Raw genomic sequence first — 15,328 nt, 5'->3', positions numbered from 1 at the left:
TATTCTCTAGCCATGAAACTCCTCATGTATACAGGACAGGGGCTGGGTCCTGCCCAGGAGCATTCTCAGTCTTTCTTGAGAAGATCAGAAGGACCTGACCCCTTTCTTGTTCATGTGCAGTGTTCCTCTGGCTCCAATCCAGGCAGGAGCTGCTGTGTGCAAGCCCTGCGTGCTGATGATCCATTGTAGTAGATCTGTGAATAGATCTATGGACTTCACTGCGTGGGGTAGGTGAATGAGCATCTTTCTGTTGCTTTGTGGTTCTCTCTTTACATTTTTCTTATTTTTAGTTCAATTTTAAAATTTTTTTTTTCTTTTAACTGAAAGAGTTCTGCTTGGTACCCACCCAAAACAAGCACTTTATATTTCAGAAGTTTGCCTTCAAGAGCCTCTATCAGGCTGAAATAATTCTTGATATAGTCTTGTATTTTGTAAACCCAGTATATACTAATTGGGGAAAACTCATGTTGCATGTGGTATCTGTCATGTAAATGCATAAATGAGTAGTCCGTTTTATGGAAGTATAAGTTTATAGACTCAAAAGTAACTGTGTTACTTTACAGAACTTTTATTATTATCTAACTTCCTCTTCTGCAATTCAGTTTTGACCTACTATACCCTTTTAGTCATTAAAATTATCATGTCATGTAGTTGCAGCATTTTTAAGCATTCATCTGGGGAGAGGGAAAGTATCTGTGCTTGTGTTCCCACCATCTCTAATCAGCTGTGCCACTATCCCTGATTTGCAGTTTGTAGATTAACTATTTTGTAAGTGGAAGTTGAAACTGGTAGCCAAAGCTAGTCAAAGTTTAGGGAATTGGCTCTTGTGTCTGTGGAAACATTTGCAGTCACAGAAGGGAGAGATTAAAAGGTTCCAGGTATATGTGAGGAGTTTATTCTTCATGTAGATGTTGCTGATTAATTCTGTAGTCTGGGAATCTCAGGCTGGGTCTTAAGCCTGTATTTTATGTATTATGTGTGGTCAGCCTTTCTAGGCAGCTGACATTTCAGTGTGCTGTGCATGTTTTAGCAAGGATAGATGAATGGAACATATGGATTCGATTTTTTTTTTTTTTGGCGATAGGAAGTGGATTTTTGTGCATTAAAAATAGTAACTTTCTTTTTTTAAATATCTGAGCGGAAGCTTCCCCACTCCCAGTGAGATTTTTTTTTTTAATAAGAATACATGTAACTTTCTTCACTCTCATTTTGTGCAATGTAAGCTGGAAAGACTGCAATGTTTAGTCTTGGTCTTGTACCAATAAATGACATAGTATCACATGAATGTTTTAAAAGATTAGGTGATATTTTATAAGAGCAAACATAAAAAAAAGATTGGTTTAAGTCCTTCCGCTGTGAATTCACTGATATTCAAAGTCAAGAGAGTATGCATTATGTTATTGTTCTTATTCTGCTGAAAACTTTATTTCTTTTCCTTTTGTATCTTCTACCTGAATGGTAAGCCTAGAAAAATAACGTGTTATGAAGGGGAAAGGTTGGGTGGAATTGGTAATCCAAATTAAATACAAATAATACTCTCAAGTTTATAGAGCCTGTGGGTGGGTGGACTTGGCAGATCTATCCATTGTGGTATGTTAGACTTGAAAGAGCATATGGAGATGATTATTTTCTGGCATTTTGTAGTAAAAGTTTTTGAAGAAGGAAGTTTTAATTTTTTTAATATTTTTTTCTTTTTTTTTTAGAAATGAGATGAAAAATAGGAAGAATAACATTTTTTGCATTGAGTAGTAAAATAGTTTGTTGTAGTAGCATATGAAAAAACAATTTATTCGAAGGTAAGCTGCTAAAAGAAATTCTCCTACTGTTTTCCTATTGGCTGTCCTGTTTTCTGAAAGCAGCCAAAGATCCTGTGCAGCTGGGACTAATACAGGATCCAGCTGTAAGTTTTTTTTATTGTTGTTCAGATGTCCGGTGATGGTCAGATCTAAGTTATTGTGTGGAAATTCAGTAAAGGAAAAGGGTAGGGTGGGAAAAAAGTGACTCTCCATAAAAGTATTCCAGTAAAAGCAACAGGAACTAGGAGTATCCATTTCAGAACTCTGCCATAAATCCCATTCTGAAATGCTTAAACGCCTTCAGATTTTGCTGTAGACTTTTAAGTCATCGAAGAGTTTTTGGTTAATTTTTTAAGCAGAAATGAAGTTAGCTGGTTGGAATGGGAAGGTGCCTATTCTTTCAGATTACTTAATGGAAGAAGATGCTGTTTGCTCATTCGTAGCACAAGGCTTTAGTCCCTTTACAGTATCGGTGCAGTATGTAATGCTACCACGTGGAGTAGATCAAACAGGTTTGGTTTTACTAATTTCACTTACTCTGTGTTTTGCTGGTCTTCTACAGAACCTAAGGATGTAAGAAGGGGAGAAGCCTAATATTTTTCTATAGAATTTGGTTTACCTTTGGTATATTTGGTGCTTCCAACTCTCTTTTAGGTGTCTGCTTCCTCTCCAAATCTTCATTCCAAACTTAACTTGCCGAGGGAGTCCATCAAATAGCTGCCTGAATTTCAGAGTTCTTTTACTGTTGCTCCAAACCTTTAATTTTGAATGTCATCACTCAATCAGTTTGTAATTGCACTAGTCTAATTTAAGAAGTTTAATAACAATAGTATACAAATTATAAGTCCTGTTTGACTGAAAGAGCTAGCTTCAAATACTGTAAGTGATATCCATCAATACTGACAGTGGCATGAATTTTAAACCATAATTACTGTCTCAAACATAACCTGGATATTGCATTTCTTTTCAACCTTAGTTACTAATTTTTTTTTGTTGGAGGAAAAAAAAGAAAGAATGAAGATTTATGGTGAGTCTGTTGGCTGTGGGATAGCCTGGTACTTTACCCCTCAGTCCTAGAACAGAATAGCAACAACTTACTTTCCTTCCTGAGCAAGTAGGAGCTGATCTCTGGCTTCAAAGTGGAAGTGAAATGTGGACAAACACTGTGCTTTGAAAGCAAAACGCTTCTAACAGAAAGCAGTTGCAATGCAGAAACATCTGTGATGTCCTTTTACATACAGTATTTTAAATGAACACCATGCAAATAATTTGCTTTACTTTTTTTTTTTTTTTTTTTTTGGACAATTGCAGGAATTAAGTAACCAGTACGACATTTTATCCTTGTTTAATGAGAATGGTAGTCAGAGTTCTTTTCTCCCAATTTTTAAAGGCTGTGATCTTTATGTGAATTGCGAAGTGCCTAAAGGAGTCTCTTTCAGTTGTTTTCTTGAAGTGCAGGTCAACTTCCAGTGCATTTTGCAAAATAGGTTTTATGTAGACTCTGCCAGTGTCAAAGACTATTGAAATACAGCAACTAGAATGAGAAACTTGGCTTACAGATTTGCTTTAGGATGTTTTGGCTGTATTCATGACACATAAGGAAAATTAAGAAAATATTTGTGTCTTGAGAATAAAATCTGCCAGCTGAGTTGAAGAAAGTAGTGTGATAATGTCTTGTACCTTGGAAGGAGAGAGAATACTGCATTGCAATTATTACTGTATTGTATTTTTCTCTGGAGCTCATTTGGACGTAGGAGATGATTTTCTAATGTGATGGGAGAACATCAAAAGGTCCTCCTCCCATTGGAGGAATAACAGTACAGCAATTCTAGTGAAGTTTTGGCTTTTCACTACCTCATTTTACATTTTGAAGAAAGGGTTTCCTGCTGAACAAACACATGTTAGTCTGATAGCATTTTCCTGTATTTGAATTGTGAACAGTCAAATGACTCAAAAAAATTTATGTTGAAGTAGATACAGGGTTTTACCATAGAATATGTGCATACAATAAATCTATTCAACTAATCAGTCTGCTTCCTTTTTCTCCCACCCCCTTGCAGCTGGAAGTTCATCAGCTTCTGCTACTATATCTAGCTTCCTCTTGAGATTTTCTGGGGTAGAGTTAACAGTGGTGGCAGGCATTAGTGAACAATGTCGTGATTATATTCTATGGGTCTGTTATAAGTTGTCATTTTCCATTGCTGCTATTTCTAATGGAAAATATGTCATCTTTTTAGTATGAGCATATTATGTGTACCATGCAAAGTTGCATGCTGCAGGGTTTAGTGAAAGCACATACATCATCATTAAATCAGTATAAAATATTTTTAGATTTCATTAGTGACCAATTTGGCATTTAAAATGGAAAATTTATGATAAGGTTTTGTTTTCATAAGATCTTAGCTAGGATAACACAGGATGGCTAGACTTTCATTGTTAGTTTGTAATTAATTATGCTTTGAGGTTCTTTAGTGTATGTTACAACATTGTTTTGAGGTACAGCTGTGGAAGAATTCAAAAAAAGAAAAATTAGATGCTTCCAGTTGTCTTATCAGTTGTGAACTTCATGATAAAATACTTGCAGACAGATCTAATGGAATCTAACAGCCTGATTAAAAACTTCTGTAACTGATTTTTGTTGATCTATTTTCTCTAAAAAATCACAATGTAATCTTTCAGAACCAGCTCCTGGTCATTTGGAATTACTGGTTAAACATCTGCAGGGTCAGTTGGGTACGACACTTCACTGTTCTGGTCGAGCTTCAAATACTTACTTCCAACAAAGTTTCAAGGTCCACTTTATTGAGACATTTAACAGATGGTAGAACAGATGCTATGATTGAAGAATCTTTCAGAAGTAGTTTCTGTATGATTTTCAAGTGGACTGTAGACTGCTGCCTGTGTAGATGTATGTCAGGATTATTGGGGACGAAGGTCTAGGCTTAAAGTGCCACTGCTTTTATTACCAACCACTTCTCTAAATGTTCAAGAAATCCTTAAAACAATGAAGAGTTTACCTGTGAATGGTATTCTACAGGTGTTTTTTACTTGCTGCTGCATTGTCCATGTCTGTGATACACAGAAGAATTTCTGAACTGCATGAATAAGTTTTCCCACTGTTCAATATGTGAGCTGTGTTCGTAGAGCTGCAGACACTGTTGCTACAGACTGCTTAACAGAAGTTATAGCTTGGTATTTCTGGTTGCCCTAAGGCAAATTTAGGATAATTGCAAGTATGTTAATATGAGTCAGATTTTTTCAGTCTTACACAAAGTTTGTCTTTGTATAATGAAAGCTTGTGCCAGGTAGAGCACTGCTCTGAAGGCACTGCCTCTTTGGAAAGGTGCTTAGCAGAGGCTACATCTGACCACACCACTGTCAATGGGATTGGTATGTGCAGGTGAAAAAATCAGGATTTACTGTGGGTTTTACTCATTTAGGAAGTGACATCTTTTATTGTTACCTTTTGTGCCATGTTGAGGGGTAGCAGAACTAAAACATATAATCCTACTCAATTGTTTTCCAGTCAACAAAAATGTTTCCTATTTGAGCCCGACAGGATGAAATGGAAATCTAAGAAAGAATGTGTATTAATAGGTGGACTTAAAAAATGAGATTGAGGGTTTAATCCCAGTTAGTTGCTTACATTTTGAGGGAAAATGCTGAATCTCAGAGACATTGAGAGTAATAAAACTAAATTGCTTAGATCTTTGATCTTTTGTATGGATATGATTTTTTTCTTGTTAAGTACTTAGCTGAGAAAAATGACAGAGTTATTTGAAAATAAAGTACAAAAGATTATGTGTTCAGATTATTTTTCACTGATCTCTTTAAGGAATGCAGTGATTTTGCCAGTAAGGGGCAGAGAAAACAGCTTAGAAAGGGCAATGTAATATTTCAGCAGATTTAGTTGAAACAGTTGGGGAAAGTTTAAATAGGAAGAATGTATTTATTCAAATGAGTTTTTGATCAGAATGCCAGGAAGTCTGCCTGGAGTATGAAAGATCTTTCTTTTTGTAACATATAAGTTATGTCTGTACTTAGAAGAATTTCAGCAGATATTGAATGTGCTCTGTTTTGGAAGTACGGTGAGGCAGATTTGGTATGACTGCTGATGGTCTTTTGCCAAGCAAAGAATTGAGAGTCCAGGGGTGTGACCCTACGGTAAGTGGATCCATCCAACAGCCTTGTTATCAGTGGGCCAGATAAAAAGCTCTTTTATATCTGAATTAGTGACCTGTCAAGCTAATTGTTTCATGGTGTGATGGCAGCCAACAATTCACAAAAGCTGAGTATACTCTTTTCTGAGGAATCTGAAAATGCTTCACAGTCTTAAGCTAAGCTTTGCTATTCCTTCACCAGTAAATCTATGAGTAAATTCCTGACTCTCTCCGTGCCCTCTCAGACTTCAGGCAATGGGACCAATGTGCCTGTTGATGTTATAGTAAGAAGCTGGAGTAATTCAAGCCTAAGATATCCAAGAAGCAAGATACTGTATTAGCTGCAGTGCATCTCTCTCCAAGTACTGCAGCTCAGTGGTTTCCATAGCAGGTACCGGGGTTACTTTTTTTGGAGGAGACTGCAGGAATTTCAAAGGCTTACACAACATCAGACATCAGGTTGTGCACAGACTTGTGCATCCTGCAGTCTGTCTTGTTTTGGGTGGATGTGAATGCTGCTCGAGCAGTTACTTGATAGATGAGCAGTCCTGTGTGGCACTCTGTAGCTGCGTTTGGAGACATTCCTCAGGGAAGGAAGATTGCTTTCAAATCCGGCAGTTGCTCCACCTCCTTCAGTGTGCAACTGATCTTGGAAAATGAATAAATAGAAAGCTTCTGCAATAAATACTGTTCTGAAATCTAACTCCAGAGCTGTGTCAGGCAGGGATGGGGGAAGGGGAAAAATGAACTTTGCCTTGCTTTTTCTGAAAATTGGATTGTGTGCTTTAGAAACAGCCGGCAATCCTAAGTAACAGCTAATGCTCCTCACTAATGAGTGCAGTGCTGTGAGCAGATCCCTTATTGCCAAGAGTAGATGTTACTGGAAATTTGTGATGGAAAGCCTGTCGGAACCCCAACTGTTTTGCTGGGAACACGGTAGGTCTGATGAGCTGTGCCTGAATATCGAGCAGGATTTGGGGGTATTGCTGGCCGCTGACCACACGGTCTGGGCTCCAGGACCCCCCTGCAGCTGCTCAGCGACATTCCTGTCAATTTTCCGCACTGCTACTCGAAATGGATCTGACAGGAATGTCTGCTACTACTCTGGTGTGTTTGCTTTTCTAGTCTATTTTCCAAGGTCTATCCTAGGAAAAAATGTAGGTGCCTGCCAGCCAACCATTTCCTCTTGCCAGTAACTCAGGGTGCCTGAGGAGACACAGCCCTTCTGTGAGGGTAAAGCTGAAACACGTTGCTGCAGTTTTACTCTTTTTTTCCTTCTCATACCATTTCAAAATCTGAAGGAATCAATGTTTTTGTTTTCCTCATGCAAGGTGTGATGAAATGATCTCTGCTTTCAGAAGGAGTTGTCCCATCCTTGGTCTGAAGCTGGATCTTGGAGCTGATCCTGCAGCTGAAAGAAATCTAGATTGGCAGCAGGACATGTGTGGTTAGTCCAGTTGTTCACAGGGACTACTGGGAGTTGTGTACCAGTGGGAGATGGAGTGTCCCTGCTTTCCTTTTCATCCACAAACCATTCTTGGAATGGTTGGGAGAAAGTCTTGTCCTGACTGCCAGGGAAAAGAAGTTGACAAGAGAGTTATTTGCTCCCCTGTCAGTAGTTTAAGCTTTGCCTCACCCTCTACAGAGTTGCTGGGAGTCATCCCAAATCCGCTGAAGTGAACACAGAACTGAATCCTGAGTAGTGGCTGCGGTACTTCAGGCAATCCATCTTCTCAGTCTGTATGGGCTCCCACTTGTTCCACCTGTTTTCCATCAGCAGTCTGAGCAGGTCACTCTCCTGTGCTGGTCATCTGAAGAGTTGTTTAAAGCTAAAGTGTCTTTTAATTCCTGTCAGTGTTGCTTGTATACTTGGCTCAATCAGAAGCGAGCTGTGCTGTCATACTCATGGGACCATCCAGTCCCTTTCCATCCAGTTCTTTGTATAATTCTGTCTAGTAATACGCTACAGTTATATTGGGCAAAATCATAAATGCCCCAAGTTAGAAAGTACATCCTGCTTCTATTGTGTGGCTTAAAAGATCTTACTTGTGGAAAGCTATTGCATCTACACATTTTCATTTCAGAATTTTCTCTTTTTGCTGCAGGCAAGCAAAATCCACTGCTCTTTTGCTGCCCTTTCTTTGCTCTGTTGTGAATGAAGGGTTTCAGTTAAAGACATGATATCTCTAATGTGCCACTTAGCTATGCTGTGCATAGTTGGCATGGTGATCTGTTCCTTTCACCTCCTAGATAGTGTTGAGGGGGAGCCCTGATTTCCTTCCCAAGACTCCCACTTGAAAAGTGGCTGTTGTTCTGCATTGCAAGTGGATACATAGTGTGCTATCAGCTGTTACCCATGGTCTCCCCTGGTGTTATTGCAGGATCATTCTTTTGCTCAGGGGGTGCTAAAAATTTTTGTGACCTGGATCTTGCCATGAAAGTGTACAAAAGAAATTTAGAATTTGCAGACTTTAACTCTGTAAAGACTAAATTTGTGTTCATGCATGCTATAATAATGTACTCTAAGCAAAGGCTTTCAAATGCAAACAGAGAAAATTTGTTTGATTTCAGCTATGGCACTACATAAATTCCCCATTTGTTTCTCCAGTTTTGCATGTACGAGGTGCTCCACAGAGAGAAGATTATTACTGAGCTCTCCCAAAATTATTTATCTGTGAGAGTCTGCCTTGCAGCATACATAATGAGAAGGGGAAAAAAATAATTTGTTTCTGTTTAACAGTATTTTGTTGGTTTGATGCAGTGTAAAGAAAAGGCTTGAGACCACTTTCTTTTGGAAGAATGATATCTGTATTTATAGTGGTGGTATTACTACACAAAGCTGATTCTGATCACCCTTCTCATTATTTGCTGTGCAGAAAAGAAATCAGATGCAATAGTTTTCTTAAAAAGCTGAAAGCAGAGTAAGAAAAATTTAAGGCAATGTAAATGCCCCACTATCCCTAAGCCAGCAGGACAATACAAGACTGTGCATTTTTGCTTACAGTGCTTGGCACTGGACAGCATTGCATTAGTCCAACATTACTTCGATGTTACTGTTTTCCATGTTGGAAGAGGACTGTGATGTTAAGATGTGACAGCGTGTAGCTGTAACACTGAAATCAGAATGGTGATTCACCAGAATTCCTGAATAGTAATTGGTAACTGATGCTGATGAAGGCACTTGTTATACTGGATAGTATTTCCTGTGTCTGTGCTAATCTGTTCATAGCCCTCTCTGAAACACATACCACTTCAGTGTGGCAAACATCTCCCTTTTAAATTTTCACATTAGCTGGCATAAAATTTTTCTGCACTTCTCAAATATGCATGGATATGCATATTTTAACACTTTGTATTATTAATGCAAGTATTAATGTATTTGGGTAAGAGACTTAGAATGTTAAGTTAAACTCAGCTTTCTTTTCATATTCAGTAATTTGTATTTACATATTTTAGAAAGAAAAGTTGGCCTAGAAGCATCTTCTGATCTTGAAGCAAGAGTAGGGTAACTTCAAAAGAAAAGTGCTTCTGAAAGGAAATCCATGCTTATCTATTATTAATATCAGGTTGAACTACTTTTAGTATTTTGAGAATACAGTCTGTAAGGGTGGGGTTTTGGGCCTGAGCTAAGCTGGTTTTAGGGCTGGCTAACCTCAAGGGGGTTGCTGTCTCCTGTACGTTGGTGCTGCCAGGGGTTTCTGCTGTGCCTGTTTTGTTGTCTTGGGCAATTCTGTGGTCCCTTGGTGCATTTGTCCTGCTAAAATGGGAAAAAAAATCAAACCCAGAAAAAACAGGGTCCAGACATCAAGTGGCAAAGCAATGCAGGACCATGCAGGAGCAGGTGCCAACTCATTACCTGTGAAATCTTCCTCAGACCTTTTTTCTTTCTCCCCAGGTGATGCTCCTTTATTCGATTCAAAGTGGCTCTTTTATTTAATTGTTGCAAAACACTTGGTTTCCTAATGGAAATACATAAAAACATTGAAATAAGACACACTATTGAATTAAAGCAGGTAAATATAATGTAAATGTGGCCTTCAGTACTGCCTGCTCAGGAAAATAAGAGCTTGGACAGTAAAAAAGAAATAATTAGCTTAAACACACCCTGCTATCTAATGGCAGTATCTGTGTCAGAGGCCTGGTTAGGAGCTGAAATGCAAGGGAGGTTCCTCTCCAGTGTCTGTGGGTATATCTGTGTAGGAAGGTGAAGATCTGGAAGTTGCTGTAAAGTGCCTCTTTGTGCTTTGGTGCCGTTAAGAAGGGCAGCTCATCGCTCCCAGGCAGGATTAGCAGCTCATGCGAGAGCTCTGCGAAGCCTTTATAGTCCCTGCTCCCCTGCACAGCTGTTGGCGTTCCCTGCACACACAGTTTGTAAAGACACATCTGCTGCTGACTCCTCTTCCTTCTGTACTCTACAGACAGAAACATTGGCAGGTACCATGGCTGGGCATGGCAGCGGTGACATCTGAAATCAGATGGTTTTTGGGAGGCAGGTAAAATTTTCCTTCCCTCCAAATCAGTGTTATCTGGACCCTGATTTTGCACGATTTTGCAACTGCCTGCTTTCTGCTTGACTAGAGATGCTAACGCATTAACAAATTATGTAATAGCCTATTTCTGACTGGAACAAAAACATAATCTTGCCTTATTTGAAGTAATCCTTATGGATTATAAGAAATACTGTTTGTTTTTTACAAGAGATGATTTCACACTTGATGCTGCTGGACCTTTTCTATAAAGAATAAAAAATGTATTTTATATTTCCAATTTTTTATGCTTTTGTCTGTTTAAAAAAACCCAAACCATACACAAATGTGTATTGCTGATATAATAAACCTGCTTTGCAGTGGAAATAAAAGGAAAAAAATCGTGAAGGTGTAGCAGGTCAGAGGGAAACGATTTCCTCTAAATTCCTGAAAATGTATTTTTATGTGGTAATAGTATTAATATTTTTGAGGTTCCCCCCCCTCCTATTATTAGAAGCACAAAATGATTATATCTTAACTGTAACTTTCCTCCAAAGTATGTCCTTATCCTAGAGAAAAAAAAATGTTTTCAGGAACGTCTTGTAATGGTGTGATTACCAGCAGCTAAACAATGGGAGTGATGGATGTGCGTTGGAGGTTCTCTTCTGGGTTTGGCCACTAATGTGATTTCTGGCCACAGAGTCCCTTGTGATTGAAAACTCAAAATAACTCTGCAAGCCATGGATTCTGTCCTAGATTCCTCATACCACCAACTGGTGATTTTTTTTGTGTGTGTGTGTGTGAAAGGATATTGTGTACAGGATTATTTCCCCTCTTAATGCAAGTGTCATTGCTCCTATGCTGGAACACGCTCAGCAGTGACTAAAAAGCAGATTCACATAGTAAGGTAGTTAAGGAAGCAGCTAAATCCAGCTGGTTTTACTGATTGAATTTAATGTAGATACAGTTTGTTTCTGCACTATGAAGTGAATCTATTCAGAATGATGTCCTCCTACGAAAACTTGTATGGAATTTTTAATAGCCACAAGTAGTTGGAGCACTGTTTATACATCTTGTCTGAAAGCTGGAAAATGTTCCTGTAATCAAGTTTTTAAAAAAGGAAGCATGTAGGGGGAAAGGAAGAGAGAACAGCCTGAGAATATCCGTTGAGGCAAATGTCCTGAGACAATCAGATTTGTTCTCAGGGGTGAATGTATATTATTTTAAAGGCCAGAAGAAACATGTCTACCCACTTTGTGTATGGCTGAGAAAGGTTTGTTTAGTTTTAAGCCTTGCATTGTGTAAATATCTTTACGCTTGCAAGATGTTTCAACTGTACCAAAATTAAATTCCATCTAATTGTTCTTTGCTTGGAATGCAAATACTGAAGACCACTAATTTGAGACTGACACAGAAGGAGGAAAATGTTTATCTTTATGAAACCAAGAACTTAGCTGAGCAATGAGAGTCAGGGTGTTTTATTGCTTTGTAAGTGGGGTTACAGAATTAGTGTTTTGTCTGTGTTAGATATTGTTAAGATGTTTGCTTTCTGCTGGTTGTGGATATTTTACTGTGTCCTCTTGAGAGATGAACCCTGAAGTCAGGTGAAGGGGTCAAGTGAGATTGCTTTAGCCTTTGGCTGGTGACTGGCAGTCAGAAGGCTAATAAGTGAAGTTAAGCACAGGAGTTTTGCTTCTTACGATACCATTGGAGAGCTGGAAGAGATTTACATTTTGCTGCTGAAAAAGATGAAGGTATCATAGTTATGGACTACGGAAGCACTAAATTTCTCTTTCCTATTATGGGATTTGCTCCTATTTTCACTAACCTATGGAAACTTTCTTTGCAAGCTAATTTGTTGCAGTTCTTTCTCAGTCTCTAAAAGTTTTTGGATATTTTTGGTACTTGCTAGCTCAAAAATGCTTCATATGGAGAGTTGTGGGATAATGTTCCTCTTCGGATATTGTACTTGGGCTGCCCATAGTGGACAGTTATTTAACCAAGTGGCATCACAACTGATGCACAGTACACTGATTTCTGTGGTGAGGTGCAGTTCATTTGTTTTCCCTAACATGGTATAGTAAACAGAACTGTATTAGAAGTGTGTTCCAATAAGTGTTGGTTTACAGGATATTAATTTAAGTACAGTTAGTTCAGTTGCAGGACTTGAACTCTATAGGCCAAGTTGGAATATATTAAATATTTTTCTATTTTTTCTTCCGTTGGTAGGAGGAGTAGTATTGCAACATATATGGTGTTGTGTGTTTGTTTCTTTCTGTTTGGCCAAGAATATAATTTGTATTTTCAACAACTTTGTTCCTCATAAATAAAGTATCAGTAGTATATTGACTTTCTATTTAGTAGTACCTGAAGCTCTGACGTTCTAGAAAAAGGAAATGCTCTCCCTGTAAGCGAAAAGGTTTTCACAGAAATGACTTACATTAGAACATTAGAACTGTCTTTATTTGAAGATTAGAAGATAGCATGAAAGCATGCTGCAGCTGTAGCTTGTTCACTGTACTGAAATGCTTTTGTTCTTTTTTAGTATTTAAATGTTCATGCTAACTCCTCCCATCCTATCTACTTTGTGTTTAGATTGGTGAAAGACAAAAAACCTCAGAAGTGACTCAGAGAGGACAGCTAGAAAATTTGTTTTACAGAACAAATACATGATATGTGCTCCATGAGTTGTTCTGTGTGGAGAATTATGTGAACACAAGGTTGAAAAATAAGTGCTCTTGCTGCTGGAGGCAAAAGGGTGGCCTTGGGAGGGACCTTGCCAGAGCAGATCATCTCTTACCATGTACCTGCAGTGTTTGCTTAGGACTGTAAAGATGTTTTAGTGCACCATTGTGTGTTGCCCTCCTATGTTAATATTTCAAAAGCCTTAATTGAAATACAGAAATACTGTTAGCCTTTGTTTTAAGACACAGAGTTAAAACAGCAGGGACAGCAGACATAAAGTCATGCGGCCTCCTGGAGCAGACACCTTCCAGGCTGTAATACCACATGAAGTCTCTTCAGAAGCTTTCTTTTGGTGCATTCATTGTCCCACTGATAAGTTTTCTACAGCATAAACAGCAGCAGTGGAGAAGGGAGGCAGTGATGGACAACCAGTAGAAGGATGATAATAAGGCAAACATCTTCAGTATCCCACAGAGGCCAATTCATGTGGCTACAGGACAGTGCACTTGGGAGTGATCCTGGAGAGTCAATCATCCCTTCTCGTGCTGGTAGTGTGAGGGGAAGGAAAATACTGTCTATACCAAGAGTTTCTAGAAGTTGAGCAGTACTGTAGCTCCCACTCAGTTATATCCTGACTCTTCTATTCTTCTCAAAAGATACTGAAATATTTTGGCTCTGGTATTTAAATACTGTTATTTAAAGATGTTGCATTAATGTCCAGTTCTATCTAAGTGCTCTTCAAGTACAGAATCTTGTTTTCCAGCAGACTGCTTGTCTTGTATCTGGCAGATAAATACTTGATGCTATTGCCTAATGCAAAACATAGTCTGACTCCATTTAGCTTTTTTCCTGTCTAACAGCATCATTAATTATACTGTGAGGCTTGTCTCTACTGTGGCTGTGATCAGAGGAGAGGAAAACACAGCAGACAGTATTTGGGTGCTGTAGGAAAACACTAAGGTGTTTGATTTCTCTTTTTTGTGGGTTGCTCATGCATAGAAAACTGTTACAATTCATGTTGATTCCAAGAAAGCAATTTCACTTGTTCCAGGTATTCCAAATATGTCCCAAGGAGCCTTCACTGCATGGTAGAGTAAGTGAGAAGAAACTGCAGTACCTCTCACTGGTGTGCAGTTTTGGGAAGGGCTTGTGGTAGCAGCTAATCCAGAGGTTTTGTAACTCAGCTTGAAGAAAAAGCAACACCATCTATGAGTTCTGAATATTTAATGCTTAGAGATGATTTTCTGTTTGATTAGTATTTCCAGTTGCCAGCAAAGGTGAGATTTACCAAAACATCTTGCTGCAGCAAAGAGTTAAAAACTTAGCATCTCATTCTGCTACTGTAAAACTGCAGTGTAATTTCATCTACAGTACTGCAGAAATGCTTTAAGGCTATCAGAATGTGCTTCCTAGCTAAGAGTGTGATTATATATGGTTTGCCTTTTTTATAATCAACACTGGGTAGCTATATTGATTTTTTTTTAATCAGTTGTCACTTAACTAGTTGGAATATTTGTGGTGTGTGTATGTACACAGTGTGTGTATAATCATTAATTCTCCTTGGTTTAGGGTCTCAGAGTAAACACATAAGACAGAGATGTGATGTAGGCACGTGTATTTATAAGGTTTGATGTGAAAAGACTCCTACCACTACCGCATGCAAGAAATTTGTAGGAGTGGGTGTCTTTCTGACGAGATGAAGAGAATAAAAGCAGGTAAACATATTGAAGTCTGGTATTTCTTCAACAGAAGACTGTCATTTCCTAAACTGAAAGTAATTTAATCATGTTTGTATCTGGAGTAGTTAAATGAAATAATTTGCCATAATTACTTCATGTCTAACAAGGTCTGTCGCCATTTGGATTTTGTTATGATTAGGATCCTAAAAGGAAAGGAGCTTAACCACTGGATGTTGAAATAATCAATATATTTCATTATTAGGATTCGAACAGAAGCTCTGTTCCAAATGTGTGCTTAAAACTCTCCTCTCAAGCTGAACTTTTTTTTTGTAATCCTCTTGCTACAGTCTATTATATGTGTATAGAACATAAAGTAGTGGCCTTGGCAATCCCAAATGACTACATTTGTTGTGTGTTGCTCTTTCATATCTTATTAATTATTTTTGTTGTTCCATTTTACTGAGCTGGAAGGAAAAGCTGTTCTGTAATTAAGGAGCTATTTCCAAGAAAGTGGGTAGCATTAGAACTGTTATTATAGGATC

General features: G+C 38.3%; 1 protein-coding gene across 2 annotated transcripts in view; it reads left to right on the top strand.

Annotated features, from left to right (window-relative positions):
* CYTH3 (cytohesin 3) overlaps positions 1–15,328 on the top strand; it is a 48,986-nt gene that overhangs the window by 8,738 nt on the left and 24,920 nt on the right. The gene's annotated exons all lie outside the window — the stretch shown is intronic.

The sequence above is a fragment of the Aphelocoma coerulescens genome, chromosome 14 (assembly GCF_041296385.1).
Source record: "Aphelocoma coerulescens isolate FSJ_1873_10779 chromosome 14, UR_Acoe_1.0, whole genome shotgun sequence".
In the NCBI taxonomy this organism is placed as follows: domain Eukaryota; kingdom Metazoa; phylum Chordata; class Aves; order Passeriformes; family Corvidae; genus Aphelocoma; species Aphelocoma coerulescens.
Note: the sequence above shows the minus strand (reverse complement) of the source record. Positions and strands in the feature narration are given on the sequence as shown.